The sequence below is a fragment of the Pongo abelii genome, chromosome X (genome assembly GCF_028885655.2).
Source record: "Pongo abelii isolate AG06213 chromosome X, NHGRI_mPonAbe1-v2.0_pri, whole genome shotgun sequence".
NCBI classification, from domain to species: domain Eukaryota; kingdom Metazoa; phylum Chordata; class Mammalia; order Primates; family Hominidae; genus Pongo; species Pongo abelii.
The window spans coordinates 125,557,614-125,578,509 of NC_072008.2; the positions used below are offsets into that span (position 1 = coordinate 125,557,614).

A 20,896-nucleotide genomic window follows, 5' to 3' on the forward strand; every position below is an offset into this window, starting at 1 on the left:
TGTACAGTCTGCAGAACTGGGAGCCAATTAAATCTCTTTTCTTATAAATTATCCAGTCTCAGGTATTCATTTATTTATTTATTTTTCTGAGGCAGAGTCTCATTCTGTTGCCCAGGCTGGAGTGCAGTGGTGCGATCTCGGCTCATTGCAGCCTCCACCTTCGTGGGTTCAAGTGATTTTCCTGCCTCAGCCTCCTGAGCAGCTGGGATTACAGGCACATGCCACCAAAAAAATTTTTGTATTTTTAGTAGAGATGGGGTTTCATCATTTTGGCCAGGCTGGTCTCAAACTCCTGACCTCAAGTGATCCGCCCATCTCAGCCTTCCAAAGTGTTGGGATTACAGGTGGGAGCCACAGCACCTGGCCAGGTATTTCTTTTTTTTTTTTTTTCTTTTTTTGAGATGGAGTCTCACTCTGTCACCCAGACTGGAGTACAGTGGCACGATCTCGGCTCACTGCAACCTCCACCTCCCAGGTTCAAGTGATTCTTCTGCTTCCGCCTTCTGAGTAGCTGGGGACTACAGGCGTGTGCCACCACGCCCAGCTAATTTTTTGTATTTTTAGTAGAGACGTGGTTTCACCATGTTGGCCAGGCTGGTCTCAAACTCCTAACCTCGTGATCCACACACCTCGGCCTCCCAAAATGCTGGGATTACAGGCATATGCCACTGCCCCTGGCCCCAGCCAGGTATTTCTTTATAATAATGTAAGAACAGCCTGTATTAGTTCATTTTCACACTGCTAATAAAGACATACCCGAAGCGAGGCGCGGTGGCTCACGCCTGTAATCCCAGCACTTTGGGAGGCTGAGGCAGTGGATCACCTGAGGTCGGGAGTTCAAGACCAGCCTGGCCAACATGGTGAATTCCCGTCTCTACTAAAAATACAAAATTTAGCCAGGCACGGTGGCAGATGGCTGTAATCTCAGCTACTAGGGAGGCTGAGGCAGGAGAATTGCTTGAATCTGGGAGGTGGAGGTTTCAGTGAGTTGAGATCGCGCCACTGCACTCCAGCCTGGGCGACAGAGTAAGACCTTGTCTCAAAAAAAAAAAAAAAAAAAAAAAAACAGACATACCTGAAACTGGGATGAAAAAGAGGCTTTAATGGACTCACAGTTCCACATGGGTAGGGAGGCCCTACAATTATGGCAGAAGGCAAGGAGGAGCAAGTCATGTCTTACATGGATGGCAGCAGGACAAAAAGAGCTTGTGCAGGGGAACTCCTCTTTATGAAACCATCAGATCTTGTGAGACTTCTTCACTATCATGGGAACAGCACAGGAAAGACCTGCCCCATTATTCAATTAACTCCCACTGGGTCCCTCACACAACATGTAGGAATTCAAGATGAGATGTGGGTGGGGGCACAGCCAAAAAATATCAGGCCTAATATAGGAGTGAACCATGAACTGATTTTTCCCTGGTAGACAAAACAAAGGCATGCCAGTGAAAGCAGAAACTAATATCATTTATGCACTTTTGAAATTCTCCAGAGGTTAATTCAGTATCAAAAATTTAATTTCTCAAATATAACAGCTATTTAGTGAAGTCAATAAACACACTTAGCTTCATGCTTGAATGCTGTTACTATTTATTGACATCAAAACAAAACAAGCTGAGACTAAAAGTTGCTATTTAACAGGAACAGACGTTGGTACAGTTTCCTTCCTGGAGAGGGTATGCACTCAGATCATGAGACCTAAGATAAAACACACACTGGATTGTCAAGAATCAAACAAGGACTACCTTTTTCCTCTTAATAGAAAAAAAGCTGAAGATAAAAGCAGATGTTTGAAAATATTCTTCATGCTAAGCTCATGTAAGCAAACAAAAAACTAAAACTAATCCTAAAACTTTAGGACATTAGATGCAGAAGTAACATGACTATTTAAATTTTTGCACCAACAAAAGTTTGTTCTATCCTTCACTGTACTTATACTACAAGGAGATGCTTGTTGCTTCTACACTTCCCAAAATCAACAGTTATCATCAACAATGCAATAAAACTAGATTGGAATGGACGGGCACGGTGGCTCATACCTGTAATCCCAGCACTTTGGAAGGCTGAAGCGGGGGGAATCACCTGAGGTCAGGAGTTCAAGACCAGCGTGGCCAACGTGGTGAAACCCCATGTCTACTAAAAATACAAAAATTAGCCAGGCACGGTGGCGGGCACCTGTAATCCCAGCTACTCGGGAGGCTGAGGCAGGAGAATCGGTTGAACCCAGGAGGTGGAGGTTGCAGTGAACCGACATTGTGCCACTGTACTCCAGACTGGGCAACAGAGTGAGACCCTGTCTAAAAAAAAGAAAAATGAAAAGAAAATTCAATTCGGGATGAACAACAGCTTTTGATTTTAGAACCAGCTCTTACTTTTCTCTCGTGTCATACGTAATGAAGTCCTCACTTGACATTTCCCTGCAAATTGCAATGCATGTCCTCACCATCAGCTTTTTCTGACACTTTAAAATTAATTTGTATAAATTGCAAAAGCAATGAAATTGTACTTCCAATTCTGAACTTCTGATCAGATTCCTGCTTTGACACAAGACTTACTCCTCTGCAGTGTACCCCACCAGCACAACGACCCCCTTTCTCTTTATTCTTTGCCCTGAAGGCACTTCTGGATTGCTTAACGTGTGCTCTTTGGCTGCCTAGACAGTCAGGACACCTAAGGCCATCTGGACTTAACACTCCCTTCCTCCTTCTTTTCTATGGTTAATATCACTTTCCTGCTTTCTTTCTACTGCTGAATCTCCAGATTGGTGCTGCCATCTTGGCATCAGAATCGACCTCGGCTTCGAGCTCCTGGATGGTAAAGCTTCATCCCTGGATGATCCTGAAGTATAACGAAATATGTTACTGTTACAACAATGCTAATAAGCTTTAAATGGTATTATCAGGTCATATCTTATATATATTAATATATACTAAAGCCCAGTAATTTAAGACCAAAAATATGAGGGCATGGTAAATGACAACTTGCCCATTTCCTCTCTCTATCTCCAAAGAAAAGCAACCATTTTATAATTATTATTTTATAAGTCTGGTTCAATTTCTTTTTTTTTTTAGAGATATCATCTCACTGTTACCCAGGCTGAAGTGCAAGTGGCACGATTGCAGCTCACTGCAGCCTCAACATTCCAGACTCAAGCGATCATCCCACCTCAGCTCCCTAGTAGCTGGGATTGCAGGCAGGTGCAACCACACTGGGCTAAGTTTTTAAATTTTTAGTAGAGAGGGGGTCTCCCTATGTTATCCAGGCAGGTCTTGAACTCCTGAAGTTAAGTGATCCTCCCGCCTTGGCCTCCGAAATGCTAGGAGACAGGGTTTCGCCATGTAGGCCCAGCTCGTCTCCAACTGCTGACCTCAAGTCATCTGCCTGTCTCAGCCTCCCAAAGTGCTGGGCTTATAGGGATGAGCCACCGTGCCGGGCCTATAGTTATTAAGGACATGAAATTATGCTTTATGAGGAAGTGGTCCTCACCCCCACTGCCTACAACACAAGAAAGGAGAGGAAGGGAGCAAACTAGAAGAAGAAAGGTGGTATTGGGGGAAAGGATATCAATTAAAGATGGATTTTAAAAATTGTTTAGCAGGAGGGAGGGCCCTCCTGTGGTTTCACCAGTTGATCTGGCTGAGGGATTTTCTCCAGCGACACTTGCAGCTTAGGGGCAAGAGGCTCCCACAACACCCTGTGCTACCGCGACCCTTCTGACATTATGCATCATGATCTGATTATTGCTATTTGCCTCTTGCCAATACTGAACCATGAGTTCAACACAGACAAGGACTTATTTTAATCCTTGACCAGGGCCTGGCACACAGTCAGTGATTGGTACATGTTTGCTAAATGAATGAGCAAATGGCAGAAATTGAAGAGGGTGGGGTGGTGACGGGTGGTTTATCCAGAGCTGGACAGGCAAGGCAAGTAAAACAGAAGAGGGAGGTGCTGACATGAAAACGGCCTTGAGATGGCTGGCAACAGGCTAGACAAAGAGGCAAGGGATGTCAACTCATGCCTGTTGGTTCAGGAGAATTGCTTCTCTTAAGGCCAACTCCTCTAACCTCTATTTTGGCTTCCATTTTCACCTGCCTTTGCAGGAAGCCTACAGTATTAGTAGTCTCTTTCTCTTGGGTATTCATTCTTTTAGAGCTTTCCTTTTGGCTTCTAAACTTACTTACTTTCTCATATTTAAAATAATGTTTCATTAACACCATTAACCTATGCATCTCAATTTCTTTCACAGCTGTGTTAGTCTGTTTTCACAGTGGTAGAAAGAAATACCCAAGACTGGGTAGTATATAAAGAGAAGAGGTTTAATTGACTCACAGTTTCAAATGGCTCGGGAGGCCTCAGGAAATTTATAATTATGGCAGAAGGTGAAGCAGGCATGCCTTACATGACAGCAGGCGAGAGGTGAATTGCGAGCATAGGAAAAACTGCCACTTTTAAGACCATCAGATCTGGTGTGACTCACTCACTATCAGGAGAACAGCATGAGGGAAACCAGCCTCCTAATCCAATCACCTCCCACCAACTTCCTCCCTTGACAAATAAGGATTACAATTCAAGATAAGATTTGGGTGGGGACACAGAGCCCAACCATATCAACAGCCATATGAGAAGTCTTCAAAAAGTCCGTGGAAAATGTGTATTATCAAGAAACTGTGCATGGATTGCAAAATCTTTTTGAGGGCTGGGCATGGTGAGTCACCCCTGTAATCACAGCACTTTGGGAAGCTGAGACTGGTGGATCACTTGAGGTCAGGAGTTTGATACCAGCCTGGCCAACATGGTGAAACCTCGTCTCTACTAAAAAACAGAAAAATTAGCCAGGTGTGGTGGTTCACACCTGTATTCTCAGCTACTCAGGAGGCTGAGGGAGAAGAATAGCTTGAACTGGGGAGGTGAGGTTGCAATGAGCTGAGATCGCGCCACAGCACTCCAGCCTGGGCGAGAGAGTGAGACTCCATCTCAAAAACAAAATCTTTTTGCACCAAAACAAACTGGTACTAACGCATTATAAAATGTCTCAACAGGATCTAGTTTGAGTCATTAAAAAGGAGAAGTCATCAGTTTGAAAAGAGCTCCAATCAGAGCAAAATGAATTCTGCTAAAATTGAAGGAACAACAAACGTCAAATTTAGGGTGAAGTTAGGGTGGAAGAATGGTAAAATCACTGATGCTTTATCAAAAGTTTATGGGGACAATGCACCAAAATAAATCAGCAGTTTATAAATAGTTAATTTGTAAGAAAGGACAAGACGATGCTGAAGATGAAGCCTGCAGCAGCAGGTCATCCACATCAATTTGTGAGAAAAAAAATTAATCTTCTTTGTGCCCTAATTTGGAAGGACCAACGATTAACAGCAGAAACAACAGCCAACACCATAGACATCACAATTGGTTCAGCTTACAGAATTCTGACTGAAAAATTAAAAGTTGAGCAAACTTTCCACTTGATGGGTGCCAAAACCAGATCAGCTGCCAAGAACAGAGCTTTCAATGGAAATTTTAAACAAGTAGGATCTGTTGGTTGCTACAAAATTAATTGCAGTTTTTGCCATTGAAAGGCATGTCAAAAACCGCAATTACTTTTGCCCCAACCAATAGATCATGAAGCATCTATTGGGAAAGTGTAACAGGAGGTGAAATGTGGCTTTCCAACTATGGAGACAAAGTACAATCGAAGTAATGGCTCCGAAGATGTGGAAGTGGTCCAGTCAAAGCAAAAGTGGTCTGGTCAAGAGCAAAGGTCATGGCAATAGTTTTTTGAGCTGCTTGAGAAATTTTGCTTGTTGACTTTCTGGAGGGCCAAAGAAAAATAACATCTACTTTTTATGGGAGTGTTTTGAGAAAGCCAAAGCTTTAGCAGAAAAATGCCCAGGAAAACTTCACCAGAGAGTCCTTTTCTACCACAGCAAAGGTTCTGCTCATGCCTCTCATCAAACGGGGGAAATTTTCAGAGAGTTTCAATGGGAAACCAGTAGGCATTCACCCTACAGTTGGGATTTAGCTCCTTCCAACTTCTTTTGGTTTCCTAATGATAAAAAATCTGTAAAGGGTACCATTTTTTTTCCAGTTAATAATGTAAAAAAGATTGCATTGATGTAAATTCCCAGGAACTCCAAGTCTTTGGGGATGGATAAAATGGCTAGTATCTAAGTGCTGTGAGCAAGAGACAAAAATAAATAAATAAATAAATGGCTAGTATCATTGCTTACAAAAGTGTCTTGACCTTGGTGAATCTTATAAGTTTATATTTTTTATCTTTTATGTCTATTTTCCACAAACCTTGTTTTTTTTTTTTTTTGAGACAGAGTCTGGCTCTGTCACCCAGGCTGGAGTGCAGTGACGTGATCTCTGCTCACTGCAACCTCCACCTCCCGGGTTCAAGCAATTCTCCTGCCTGAGCCTCCTGAGTAGTTTGTACTACAGATGCATGCCACAACACACAGCGATTTTTTTTTCTATTTTTTTAGTAGAGGTGGGATTTTGCCGTGTTGGCCAGGCTGGTCTTGAACTCCTGACCTCAGGTGGTCCACCTGCTTCGGCCTCCCAAAATGCTGGGATTACAGGCGTGAGTCACTGCACCCATCGTCTGTTCTTTTAAAAATCCATGGCCGGGTGCGGTGGCTCACACCTGTAATCCCAGCACTTTGGGAGGCCGAGGTGGATGAATCACAAGGTCAAGAGATCATAGACCATCCTGGCCAACATGGTGAAACCCCGTCTCTACTAAAAATACAAAAATTAGCTGGGCTTGGTGGCACGTGCTTGAAGTTCCAGCTACTCGGGAGGCTGAGGCAGGAGAATCACTTGAACCCCGGAGGCAGAGGTTGCAGTAGGCAAAGATCGTGCTGCTGCACTCCAGTCTGGTGACAGAGCGAGACTCAGTCTCAAAAAAAAAAAAAAAAAAAAAAACCATCAGGCTGGACACAGTGGCTCATACCTGTAATCCCAGCACTTTACGAGGCTAAGGTGGGTGGATTGCTTGAGCCCAAGAGTTTGAGATCAGCCTGGGCAACATGGGAAAATCCTGTCTTGACAAAAAATACAAAAGTTAGCTGGGCATGGTGGCCTATGCCTATATTCCCAGCTACTCAGGAGGCTGATGTGGGAGGATCAACTGAACCCAGAAGGTCAAGACTGCAGTGAGCCGTGATGGTGCCATGGCACTCCAGTGGTGGTGACAGATGGAAACCTTACCTCAAAAGAAAAAAAAAATATCCAGGCTAGGCCCAGTGGCTCATGCCTGTAATCTCAGCCCATTGGGAGGTTTAGGTGTGCACATCACTTGAGGTCAGGAATTGGAGACCAGCCTGGCCAACATGGTGAAACCCTGTCTCTACAAAAAATACAAAAATTAGCCATGTGTGGTGCCAGGCATCTGCAATCCAGTTACTTGGGAGGCAGAGGCAGGAGAATTTCTTCAACTGAGGAGGTGGAGGTTGCAGTGAGCCAAGATGGCACCACTGCACTCCAGCCTGGGTGACAGAGCAAGACTCCGTTTAAAAAAAAAAGAAAAAAATCCACCTAGGAACTAATTGCAAGCCATGATTCTTTCTGATAATTACACATTTATATGTTCAGGAGAATGTGAAGGAGGCCTCAGAGTAGAACTAAGGGTCCACAAACTTTTGAAGATCCCTCGTACTTCTCTAAAAAGTTGTATATATCTTTTCCATTCTCAACCCAATCTGACTTCCCTGCCCCATAATTCTAGGGCATCAGTGATTTGCAAGTCACTGAATGCCATGGCCTTTGTCAGGCATCATAATTGACCATTCAGTGGCATCCAACCCTGCTGGCCACTCCTCTTCCTTGAAACACTTTTCTCTTAGATTAAGTAACCCAGAGTCTTCTGGTTTTTCTCCTACTCTCTGGCTAGTCCTTCTCTGTTTTTGTAGATACATTTCTTTACCTCTATGTAATGTTAGTTTTTCGAGGTTGGGCCCTAGGTCTGCTTCTGTTCTTACTTCACTCTCCCTCTTAAGTAACAGAATCAATGGCCATGACTTCAATGACCACCTAAAAAGAGATGAGTTCCAAACATACATCCATTTCCCACCTGCCATTCACCCCTCACTGTAACATGGTTTCTGTCTCTTTTAGGTCATCAGTTTCATTAGTTCACTAATGAAATCACGACTGCCAAATCCAGTGAACACTTCCATTTCTTGTCTTCCTTAACCTCTCTGTGGCATGGGACATTGTCAGCCAAGCTCCTTCTTGAAATTTTCCCTTCCTTTAGTACTCTTGCCCAGTTGACAATCATTTACTTTCAGTCATTATTGGTGGCTCTTGTACCTGCCTCTTTGGCTATTTGTTTCTAAAAGCTGGGAAAACATAAAGTGGTGATTAAGAAAGTAAAGGCAAACTGATGCCATGTTAGGAAGGGCTGGCAGAATGAATGAAAATCAGGCAAAAGCTCAAGGATGTTGTCTAACATTTTGTTCTTATGGGACAAGAATAGTGGATGTAGTTTGGATATTTGTCCCCACCCAAATCTCATGGAAATATAATCCCCAGTGTTGTAGGTGGGGCCTGGTGGGGTGTTTCGGTTATGGGGCGGATCCCTCATGGCTTGGTGCTGTCCTCTCCATAGTGAATTCTTAGAGAGCTGGTTGTTGTAAAGTGTGGCACCTCCTCCCCACACTCACTCTCTTGCTCACTCTGTGATGTGAGATGCCTGCTCCTGCTTCACTTTCTGCCATGAGTAAAAGCTCCCTGAGGCCTCTCAGAAGCTGAGCAATGTGAGATTCTCCACTTGTACAGCCTGCAGAACTATAAGCCAATTAAATCTCTTTTATTTTTTTTCTTTTCTTTTTTCTTTTTTTATTTTTTTGAGATGGAGTCTTGCTCTGTCACCCAGGCTGGAGTGCAGTGGTGCTATCTTGGCTCACTGCAACTTCTGCCTCCTGGGTTCAAGTGATTCTCCTGCCTCGGCCTCCCGAGTAGCTTGGATTACAGGAGCGTGCCACCATGCCCGGTTAATTTTTTTGTATTTTTAGTAGAGACGGGATTTCACCATGTTGGCCAGGCTGGTCTCAAACTCCTGACATCAAGTAGTCATCCCACCTCAGCCTCACAAAGTGCTGGGATTACAGGCATGAGCCACCGTGCCCGGCCAAATCTCTTTTCTTATCAATTACCCAGTCTCAGGTGTTTCTTTTTAGCAGTGCAAGAATGGTCTAATACAGGAGTGAACCACGAACTGATCGTTCCCTGGTGGACAAAACAAAGGCATGCTAGCGAAGGCAGAAACTAATATCATTCATCTGCTTTCCAAACTCCAAAGAGGTTAATTCAGTATCAAAAAATTAATTTCTCAAAATTCACAGCTATTTGCTAAAGTTACTCACTACACTTAGCTTCATACTTGAATGCTGTTACTATTTATTGACATCAAAACAAAACAAGCTGAGACTAAAAGTTGCTATTTAACAGGAATAGACATCAGTGCAGTTTCCTTCCTGGAGAGGGTAGGCACTCAGATCATGAGACCTAAGATCAAACAAACTAGATTGTCAAGAATCCAACAAGGACTACATTTTACCTCTTAATAGAAAAAATGCTAGCCATATGTAGAAAGTTGAAACTGGATCCCTTCCTTACACCTTATACAAAAATCAATTCAAGATGGATTAAAGACTTAAACGTTAGGCCTAAAACCATAAAAACCCTAGAAGAAAACCTAGGCAATACCATTCAGGACATAGGCATGGGCAAGGACTTCATGTCTAAAACACCAAAAGCAATGGCAACAAAAGCCAAAATTGACAAATGGGATCTAATTAAACTAAAGAGCTTCTGCACAGCAAAAGAAACTACCATCAGAGTGAACAGGCAACCTACAAAATGGGAGAAAATTTTCGCAACCTACTCATCTGACAAAGGGCTAATATCCAGAATCTACAATGAACTCAAACAAATTTACAAGAAAAAAACAACCCCATCAAAAAGTAGGCGAAGGACATGAACAGACACTTCTCAAAAGAAGATATTTATGCAGCCAAAAAACACATGAAAAAATGCTCACCATCACTGGCCATCAGAGAAATGCAAATGAAAACCACAATGAGATACCATCTCACACCAGTTAGAATGGCGATCATTAAAAAGTCAGGAAACAACAGGTGCTGGAGAGGATGTGGAGAAATAGGAACACTTTTAAACTGTTGATGGGACTGTAAACTAGTTCAACCATTGTGGAAGTCAGTGTGGCGATTCCTCAGGGATCTAGAACTAGAAATTCCATTTGACCCAGCCATCCCATTACTGGGTATATACCCAAAGGACTATAAATCATGCTGCTATAAAGACACATGCACACGTATGTTTATTGCAGCAGTATTCACAATAGCAAAGACTTGGAACCAACCCAAATGTCCAACAATGATAGGCTGGATTAAGAAAATGTGGCACATATACACCATGGAATACTATGCAGCCATAAAAAATGATGAGTTCATGTCCTTTGTAGGGACATGGATGAAATTGGAAATCATCATTCTCAGTGAACTATCGCAAAAACAAAAAACCAACAACTGCATATTCTCACTCATAGGTGGGAATTGAACAATGAGAACACATGGACACAGGAAGGGGAACATCACACTCTGGGGACTGTTGTGGGGTGGGGGGTAGGGGGGAGGGATAGCATTGGGAGATATACCTAATGCTAGATGACGAGTAGGTGGGTGCAGCGCACCAGCATGGCACATGTATACATATGTAACTAACCTGCACATTGCGCACATGTACCCTAAAACCTAAAGTATAATAATAATAATAAATAAATAAATAAAAGAAAAAATGCTGGAGAGAAAACGAGATGTTTAAAAATATTCTTCATGCCAAGCTTAGATAAGCAAATAAAAAACTAAAACTAATCCTAAAACTTGAGGATATTGGATACGGAAGTAACATGACTATTTAAATGTTTGCATCAATGAAAGTTTGTTCTATTCTTCCCTGTACTTGTACTACAAGGACATGCTTGTTGCTTCTATACTACCCAAAGTCAACAGTTATCATCAACAATTCAGTAGAAATAGATCGGAACAAGACTTCAAAGCGACTCTGCTCCACCAAAATTTAGAAACTCAATTTGGAATGAACAACAGCTTTTGATTTTAGAACCAGCTCTTACTTTTCTCTCATGTCATATGTGATGAAGTCCTCACTTGACATTTCCCCCTGCAAATTGCAATGCATGTCCTCGCCATCATCTTTTTCTGACACTTTAATTTATAGAAATTGCAAAAGCAATGAAATTGTACTTCCAATTCTGAACCTCTGATCAGATTCCTGCTTTGAGGCAAAACTTACTCCTCTGCTGCACACTCCTCTACTCTTTTCTTTCTTTCTTTTTTGTTTTTTTTGAGATGGAGTCTCACTCTGTTGCCCAGGCTAGAGTGCAGTGCCAAGATCACGGCTTACTGCAACCTCCGCCTCCTGAGTTCAAGCGATTCTCCTGCCTCAGCCTCCTGAGTACCTGGGACTACAGGCACCTGGCACCATGCCTGGCTAGTTCTTGTATTTTCAGTAGAGACGGGGTTTCACCATGTTGGCCAGGCTGGTCTCAAACTCCTGACCTCAGGTAATCCGCCCACCTCGGCCTCCCAAGGTGCTGGGATTACAGGCGTGAACCATCACACCCAGCCTCTCCTCTTCTTTTGTGTGGCTAATACAACTTTCCTGCTTTCTTTCTACTGCTGAATCTCCAGACTTGGTTACGTCATCAGGCTGCCAGAGTCGACCTTGGCTTCGAGCTCCTGGATGGTAACGCTGCATCCCTGGATGATCCTGAAGTACAATGAAATATGTTACTGTTACAACAATGCTGCTAAGCTTTTACGTGGGATTTTCAAGTCATAACTTATATATTAATATATACTAAAGTCCAGTCATTTAAGACCAAAAATGTTGAGGGCATGGTAAATGACAACTTGCCCACTTCCTCTCTCCATTTCCAAAGAAAAGCAACCATTTCCTAATTATTATTTTATAAGCCTGGTACAACTTATTTTTCTTAGAGACATGGTCTCATTTTGTCACTCAGGCTGAAGTACAAATGGCAAGATTGCAGCTCACAGCAGCCTTGACATTCCAGACTCCAGTGATCCTCCCACCTCAGCTCCCTAGTAGCTGGAATTGCAGGCACGCTCTACCACATTGGGCTAAGTTTTAAAATTTTTAATAGAGATGGGGTCTCCCTATGTTATCCAGGCTGGCTTTGAACTTCTGAAGTTAAATGATTCTGCCGCCTTGGCCTCCCAAATGCTAGGATTGCCTGCATAGATGAAGTTTCGCTCTGGTTGTCCAGGCTGGAGTGCAGTAGTGCAATCTCGGCTCACTGTAACCTCTGCCTCCCGGGTTCAAGCGATTCTCCTGCCTTAGTCTGCTGAGTAGCTGGGACTACAGGTGCACACCACCAAGCCCGGCTAATTTTTGTATTTTTAGTAGAGACGGGGTTTCACCATGTAGGCCAGGTTCATCTCCAACTGCTGACCTCAAGTAATCCACCGGCCTCGGCCTCCCAAAGTGCTGGGATTACAGGCATGAGCCACCGTGCCTGGCCTATAGTTATTAAGGACATGAAATTATGCTTTATGAGGAAGTGGTCCTCACCCCGCTTGCCTGCAACACAAGAAAGGAGAGCAAGGGAGCAAAGTAGAAGAAAGGTGGCACTGGGGAAAGGATATCAATTTAAGACTGATGGTAAAAATTGCTTAGCAGGAGGGAAGGCCCTCCTGTGGTTTCACCAATTGATCTGGTTGAGGGATTTTCTCCAGCGACACTTGCAGCTTAGGGGCAAGAGGCTCCCACAGCACCCTGTGCTACCGCGACCCTTCTGACGTGCATCATGATCTGATTATTGCTATTTGCTTCTTGCCAACACTGAAACATGAGTTCCACGTGCACAAGGACTTATTTTAATCCTTGACCCCAGGGCCTGGCACACAGTCAGTGATTGGTACATGTTTGCTAAATGAATGAGCAAATGGCAGAAATTGAAGAGGGTGGGGTGGGGACGGGTGGTTTATCCAGAGCTGGATAGGCAAGGCAAGTAGAATAGAAGAGGGAGGTGCTGACATGAAAACAGGCTAGACAAAGAGGCAAGGATGTCAACTCATGCCTGTTGGTTCAGGAGCGTTGCTTCTAAGGCCAACTCCTCTAACCTCTACCTTGGCTTCCATTTTCACCTGCCTTTGCAGGAAGCCTACAGTATTCATTGTCTCTTTCTCTTGAGTATTCATCCTTGTAGAGCTTACCTTTTGGCTTTTAAACTTACTTTCTCATATTTAAAATAAAGCTTCATTAACACCATTAACCTATGTATCTCCATTTCCTTCACAGCTATATTAATCGGTTTTCACACTAGTAGAAAAAATACCCAAGGCTGGGTAATATATGAAGAGAAGAGGTTTAATTATTTTATTTTATTTTATTTTATTTATTTTAATGTGACGTAGTCTCGCTCTTGTCGTCCAGGCTGGAGTGCAATGGTGCGATCTCGGCTGACCACACCTCTGCCCTCCAGGTTTAAGCGCTTTTCCTGCCTCAGCCTCCTGAGTAGCTAGAATTACAGGCGGGCATAAGCACACCCAGCTAATTTTTGTATTTTTAGTGGAGATGGGTTTCGCCATGTTTGCCAGGCTGGTCTGGAACTCCTGACCTCAGGTGATCCACCAGCCTTGGCCTCCCAAAGCTGGGATTACAGGGGTGAGCCACCAAGCCCAGCCGAAGAGGTTTAATTGACTCAGTTCCACATGGCTGGGGGAGCCTCAGGAAACTTACAATCATGGCAGAAGGGGATGCTGCTACATGGCAGCAGACTAGAGGTGAAGTGTAAGCATAGGAAAAACTGCCTTGTTTAAAACCATCGGATCTCGTGAGACTTACTCACTATCACAAGATCAGCATGTGGGAGACTGCCCCCATAATCCAATCACCTCCTACAAAGCTCCTCCCTTGACACATGAGGATTACAGTTTAAGATGAGATTTGGGTGTGGGAACAGAGCTCAATCATATCAACAGCCATATGAGAAGTCTTCAAAAAGTCCATGGAAAATGTGTATTGTCAAGAAACTATGCATGGATTGCAAAATCTTTTGGCACCAAAATAAACTGGTACTAACTCGTTGAAAAGTATCTCGACAGGATCTAGTTTGAGGCATTAAAAAGGAGAAGGCATCAGTGTGAAAAGAGCCCCTATCAGCGAAAAATGAATTCTGCTAAAATTGAAGGAAGAACAAACATAAAATTTAAGATGAAGCTTGGGTGGAAGAACGGTAAAATCACTGATGCTTTACCAAAAGTTTATGGGGACAGTGCCCCTAAAGAGATCAGCAGTTTACAAATGGATAACTTGTAAGAAAGGACAAAATGATGTTGAAGATGAAGCCTGCAGCAGCAGGTCATCCACATCAATATGCAAGGGAAAAAATTAGGCTGGGCGCGGTGGCTCACACATATAATCCCAGCACTTTGGGAGGCCGAGTCGGGTGGATCACGAGGTCAGGAGTTCAAGACCAGCCTGGCCAACATAGTGAAACCCCGTCTCTACTAAAAATACAAAAATTAGTTGGGCATGGTGGCACGAGCCTGTAGTCCCAGCTACTCAGGAGGCTGAGGCAGGAGAATCGCTTGAACCCAGGAGGCGGAGATTGTGGTGAGCTGAGATCATGCCACTGCACTCCAACCTGGGCAACAGAGTGAGACTCCGTCTTAAAAAACAACAAAAAAAATCCTCTTTGTGCTTTAACTGAAAAGCATCGGCCGGGTGTGGTGGCTCACCCCTGTAATTCCAGCACTCTGGGAGGACAAGGCGGGCGGGTCACCTGACCAACCTGGCCCACATGGTGAAACCCTGTCTCTAATAAAAATACAAAAATTAACTGGGTGCGGAGGTGGGTGTCTGTAATCCCAACTACTTGGGAGGCTGAGGCAGGAGAATCATTGAACCCGGGAGGCAGAGGTTGCAGTGAGCCAAGATTGTGCCACTGGCCTCCAGCCTTCGTGAGAGACTAAGACCAACTATTAATGGCAGAAACAACAGCCATCACCATAGGCATCACAATTGGTTCAGCTTACACAATTCTGACTGAAAAATTAAAAGTTGAGCAAACTTTCCACTTGATGGGTGCCAAAACCAGATCAGCTGTAGACAAGAACATAGATTTCAATGGAAATTTTAAACAAGTGAGATGTATTAGGTTGCTGCCTATTAATTGTGGTTTATGCCATGGAATGTCAAAAGCCACAATTATGTTGGCACCAACCAATAGATCATGAAGCATCTATTGGGAAAGTGTAACGGGAGGTGATACGTGGCTTTCCCAGTATGACTCTGAAGACAAAGCACTATCAAAGCAATGACTCCGAAGAGGTGGAAGAGATCCAGTCAAAGCAAAACCGGACTGGCCAAGAGCAAAGGTCATGGCAATAGTTTTTTGAGCTGCTTGAGCAACTTTCGTTATTGACTTTCTGGAGGGCCGAAGAATAATAACACCTGCTTTTTTTTTTTTGAGACCAAATCTCACTCTGTCACCCAGGCTGGACTGCAGTGGTGCAATCTCAGCTCACTGCAACCTCTGCCTCCCAGGTTCAAGCTGTTCTCCTGCCTCAGCCTCCTGAGTATCTGGGATTACAGGCACGCATCACCATGCCTGGCTAATTTTTGTAGTAGAAACGAGGTTTCACCATGTTGGTCAGGCTTGTCTCGAACTGCTGACCTCGTGATCCTCCCATCTCGGCCTCCCAGAGTGCTGGGATTACAGGCGTGAGCCACCGTGCCCGGCCAACACCTGCTTATTATGAGAGTGTTTTGAGAAGGCCAAAGCTTTAGCAGCAAAATGCCCAGGAAAGCTTCACCAGAGAGTCCTTTTCCACCACGGTAATGCTTCTGCTCATGCCTCTCATCAAACAAGGGCAATTTTGAGAGTTTCAATGGGAAACCATTAGGCATCCACCTTACAATCAAGATTTAGCTTCTTCTGTCACTTTTTTGTTTCCTAATTTTAAAAAGTCTGTAAAGGGCAACCATTTCTCTTCAGTTAATAATGTAAAAAAGATTTCATTGATGTAGTTAAATTCCCAGGACCTCCACTTCTTAGGGGATGGATGAAATGGCTAGTATGTAATTGTTGTGAGCAAGAGACATACATACATACATAAATGGCTAGTTATCATTGCTTACGAAAGTGTCTTGACCTTGGTGGATCTTATGATGAGAAGTTTATATTTTTTTCTTTTATTTCTATTTTCCACAAACATTTCTTTTCTATTTTTCCTTTTTTTTTGAGATGGAGTCTGGCTCTGTTGCCCAGGCAGGAGTGCAGTGGCACGATCTTGGCTCACTGCAATCTCCACCTCTTGGGTTCAAGAGATTCTCCAGCCTCAGCCTCCTGACTAACTGGGATTACAGGAGCACGCCACTGTGCCTGGCTAATTTTTGTATTTTTAGTAAAGACTGGGTTTCACCATATTGGCCAGGTTTGTCTTGAATCCCTAACCTCAGGTGAAGTGCCCGCCTTGGCCTCCCAAAGTGCTGGGACTGCAGGCATGTGCCACCATACCCGGCCTTTTTGTTGTGGGGGGGATGGAGTCTCCCTCTGTCGCTCAGGCAGGAGTGCAGTGGTGAGATCTAGGCTCACTACAACCGCCGCCTCCCGAGTTCAAGTGATTCTTCTGTCTGAGCCTCCTGAGAAGTTTGGACTACAGGTGTGCTCCACCAAGCCCGGCCAAATTTTTTTTTATTTTTATTTTTTGGTAGAGATGTGGTTTTACCATGTTTCCCAGGCTGGTCTCAAACTCCTGACCTCAGGTGATCCACCCACCTCAGCCTCCCAAAGTGCTGGGATTACAGCATGTGCCACCATGCTCGGCCTTTTTTTTGGGTGTGGTGGTGAGGGGGGCAGATGGAGTCTAACTCTGTTGCTCAGGCAGGAGTGCAGTGTTGAGATCTCTGCTCACTGGAACCTCCGCCACTCAAGTTCAAGTGATTCTCCTGCCTGAGCCTCCCGAGGAGTTTGGACTACAGGTGCGCTCCACCAAGCCTGGCCAATTTTTTTTTTTTTTTTTTTTTGTATTTTTTGGTAGAGATGGAGTTTCACCATGTTGGCCAGGCTGGTCTCGAACTCCTGAACTCAGGTGATCCAACTGCTTCAGCCTCCCAAAGTGCTGGGATTACAGGCATGAGCCACTGCCCCTGGCTTCAGTTCTTTTAAAAATCCATATAAAGCTGGACACGGTGGCTCATGCGTATAATCCCAGCACTTTTCGAGGATACAGTGAACAGATTGTTTGAGCCCAGGCATCTGGCAAACAGATGCCATGTTAGGAAGGGCTGGCAGGATGAATGAAAATCAGGCAAAAGCTCAAGGATGTTGTCTAAACATTTTGTTCTTATGGGACCAGAACAGTTGATGTAGTTTCGAAATTTGTCCCCACCCAAATCTCATGGAAATATAATCCCCAGTGTTGTAGGTGGGGCCTGGTGGGGTGTTGGGGTTATGGGGCGGATCCCTCATGGCTTGGTGCTGTCCTCTCCATAGTGAGTTCTTACAGATCAGGTTGTTGTAAAGTGTGGCACCTCCTCCCCGCACTCACTCTCTTGCTAACTCTGTGATGTGAGATGCCTGCTCCTGCTTCACTTTCTGCCATGAGTAAAAGGTCCCTGAGGCCTCCCAGAAGCTGAGCAATGTCAGATGCCATGCTTGTACAGCCTGCAAAACTGTGAACCAGTTAAACCTCTTTTCCTATAAACTACCCAGTCTCAGGCATTTATTTATAGCAATGCAAGAACAGCCTAATACAGGAGTGAACCATAAACTGATCTTTCTCTGGTGGACAAAACAAAGGCAATGCCTGTGAAGGCAGAAACTAACATTATTCATCTGCTTTCGATACTTCCAAGAGGCTAATTCAGTATAAAAAATTTAATTTCTCAAAACTCACAGCTGGCTGGGTGCAGTGGCTCACACCTGTAATCCCAGCACTTTGGGAGGCCAAGGCAGGTGGATCACGAGGTCAGGAGTTCAAGACCAGCCTGGCCAAGATGGTGAAACCCCATCTCTACTAAAAATACAAAAAATTAACTGGGCGGGGTGGCAGGTGCCTGTAGTCCCAGCTACTCAGGAGGCTGAGGAAGGAGAATCACTTGAACCCGGAGGGTGGAGGTTGCAGTGAGCCAAGATCGTGCCACTGCACTCTAGCCTGGGTGACAGAGTGAAACTCCATCTCAAAAAAAAAAACAAAAACCAAAAAAAACCTCACAGCTGTTTACTAAAGTTACTCACTACACTTAGCTTCATACTTGACTGCTGTTACTATGTATTGACATCAAAACAAAAAAAGCTGAAACTAAAAGTTGATATGTAACAACAACAGACATTGGTGCAGTTTCCTTCCTGGAGAGGGTAGGCACTCAGATCATGAGACCTGAGATAAAACAAACTAGATTGTCAAGAATCCAACAAGGACTACATTTTACCTCTTAATAGAAAAAATGCTGGAGACAAAACGAGATGTTTAAAAATATTCTTCATGCTAAGCTTATGTAAGCAAATAAAAAACTAAAAGTAACCCTAAAACGTTAGGACATTGGATACAGAAGTAACATGACTATTTAAATGTTTGCATCAATGAAAGTTCTATCCTTCCCTGTACTTACAGACAAGGACATGCTTGTTGCTTCTACACTACCCAAAGTCAATAGTTATCATTAGCAATGCAATAGAAATAGATGGGAATAAAGCTTCAAAGCGACTCTGCTCCACCAAAATTTAGAAATTCAATTCAGGATGAACAACAGCTTTTGATTTTAAAATCAGCTCTTACTTTTCTCTCGTGTCACACGTGATGAAGTCCTCACTTGACATTTCCCCTGCAAATTGCAATGCATGTCCTCGCCATCAGCATTTTCTGACACTTTAATTTATAGGAATTGCAAAAACAATAAAATTGTACTTCCAATTCTGAACCTCTGATTGGATTCCTGCTTTGAGACAAAATTTACTCTTCTGCTGCGTACTCCTCTCCTCTTCTTTTCTTTCATTTTTTTTTTTTTGAGATAGAGCCTCCCTAGTGTCACCCAGGCTAGACTGCAGTGGCACGATCATGGCTCACTGCAACCTCCACCTCCTGAGTTTAATCAATTCTCCTGCCTCAGCCTCCCGAGTAGCTGGGACTACAGGCGCCTGCCACCAAGCCCGGCTAATTTTTGTAGTTTTAGTAGAGACTGGGTTTCACCATGTTGGCCAGGCTGGTCTCAAAGTCCTGACCTCAGGTGATCCACCCATATCGGCCTCCCAAAATGCTGGGATTACAGGCATGAGCCACCACGCCCGGCCTCTCCTCTTCTTTTCTATGGCTAATACCACTTTCCTGCTTTCTTTCTACTGCTGAACCTCCAGACTTGTCATCAGGGTGCCAGAGTTGACCTCTGCTTCGAGCTCCTGGATGGTAATGCTGTATCCGTGGATGATCCTGAAGTACAATGAAATATGTTACTGTTACAACAATGCTACTAAGCTTTTACATGGGATTTTCAGGTTATACCTTATATATTAATATATACTAAAGCCCAGTCATTTAAGACCAAAAATGTTGAGGGCATGGTAAATGACAACTTGCCCACTTCCTCTCTCCATCTCCAAAGAAAAGCAATCATTTCCTAATTATTATTTTATAAGGCTGGTATCACTTTTTTGGGGGGCAACATGGTCTCAGTGTGTCACCCAGGCTGAAGTGCCAGTGGCAAGATTGGGGCTCACTGCAGTCTCGACATTCCAGACTCAAGCAATCCTCCCACCTCGGCTCCCTAGTAGTTGGGATTGCAGGCACGCTTTACCACACTGGGCTAAGTTTTAAAATTTTTAATAGAGATGGGGTCTCCCTATGTTATCCAGGCTGGTCTCAAACTCCTGAAGTTAAATGATCCTCCCGCCTTGGCCTCCCAAAAGCTAGGACTACCTGCATGAGCCATCATCCCTGGCCTATTTCTTTCTCTTTTTTTTTTTTTTTTTTTTTTTTTAGATGAAGTTTTGCTCTTGTTGCCCAGCTAGAGTGCAGTGGTGCCATTTTGGCTCACTGCAACCTCTGCCTCCTGGGTTCAAGCGATTCTTCTGCCTTAGTCTCCCAAGCAGCTAGGACTACAGGTGCACGCCACCATGCTGGGCTAGTTTTTGTATTTTTAGTAGAGACAGGGTTTCATCATTTAGGCCAGGTTCGTCTCCAACTGTTGACCTCAAGTAGCATACCCTCCTTGGCCTCCCAAAGTGCTGGGATTACAGGCATGAGCCACTGTGCCTGGCCTATAGTTATTAAGGACATGAAATTATGCTTTATGAGGAAGTGGTCCTCACCCCCTTTGCCTGCAACACAAGAAAGGAGAACAAGGCAGCAAATTAGAAGAAGAAAGGTGGCACTGGGAAAAGGATATCAACTCAAGATGGATTTTAAAAATTGCTTAGCAGGAGGGAGGGCCCTCCTGTGGTTTCACCAGTTGATCTGGTTGAGGGATTTTCTCCAGCGACACTTGCAGCTTAGGGGCAAGAGGCTCTCACACCAACCTGTGCTACCACAACCCTTCTGACATTGTGCGTCATGATCTGATTATTGCTATTTGCCTCTTGCCAACACTGAAACATGAGTTTCACATGTACAAGGATTTATTTGAATCCTTGACTTCCAGGGCCTGGCACACAGTCAGTGATTGGTACGTTTGCTAAATGAATGGGTGAGTGGAAGAAATTTAAGAGGGTGGGGTGGGGATGGGTGGTTTACCCAGAGCTGGACTGGCAAGGCAAGTAGAACAGAAGAGGGAGGTGCTGACATGAAAACGGCCTTGAGATGGCTGGCAACAGGCTAGACAAAGAGGC

At 44.1% G+C, this 20,896-nt stretch overlaps 2 long non-coding RNA genes across 2 annotated transcripts in view; one reads left to right on the forward strand and one right to left on the reverse strand.

Moving 5' to 3' along the window:
• LOC134760898 (uncharacterized) overlaps window positions 1–20,896 on the forward strand; it is a 34,793-nt gene that overhangs the window by 11,887 nt on the left and 2,010 nt on the right. The window lies entirely within an intron of this gene.
• On the reverse strand, window positions 1,574–20,042 carry LOC129053024 (uncharacterized). Its single transcript, XR_008518157.2, has 3 exons — window positions 18,855–20,042; window positions 11,622–11,814; window positions 1,574–2,838 (listed from the first exon to the last, which is right to left on the reverse strand). It is a non-coding gene; the product is annotated as an uncharacterized LOC129053024 (long non-coding RNA).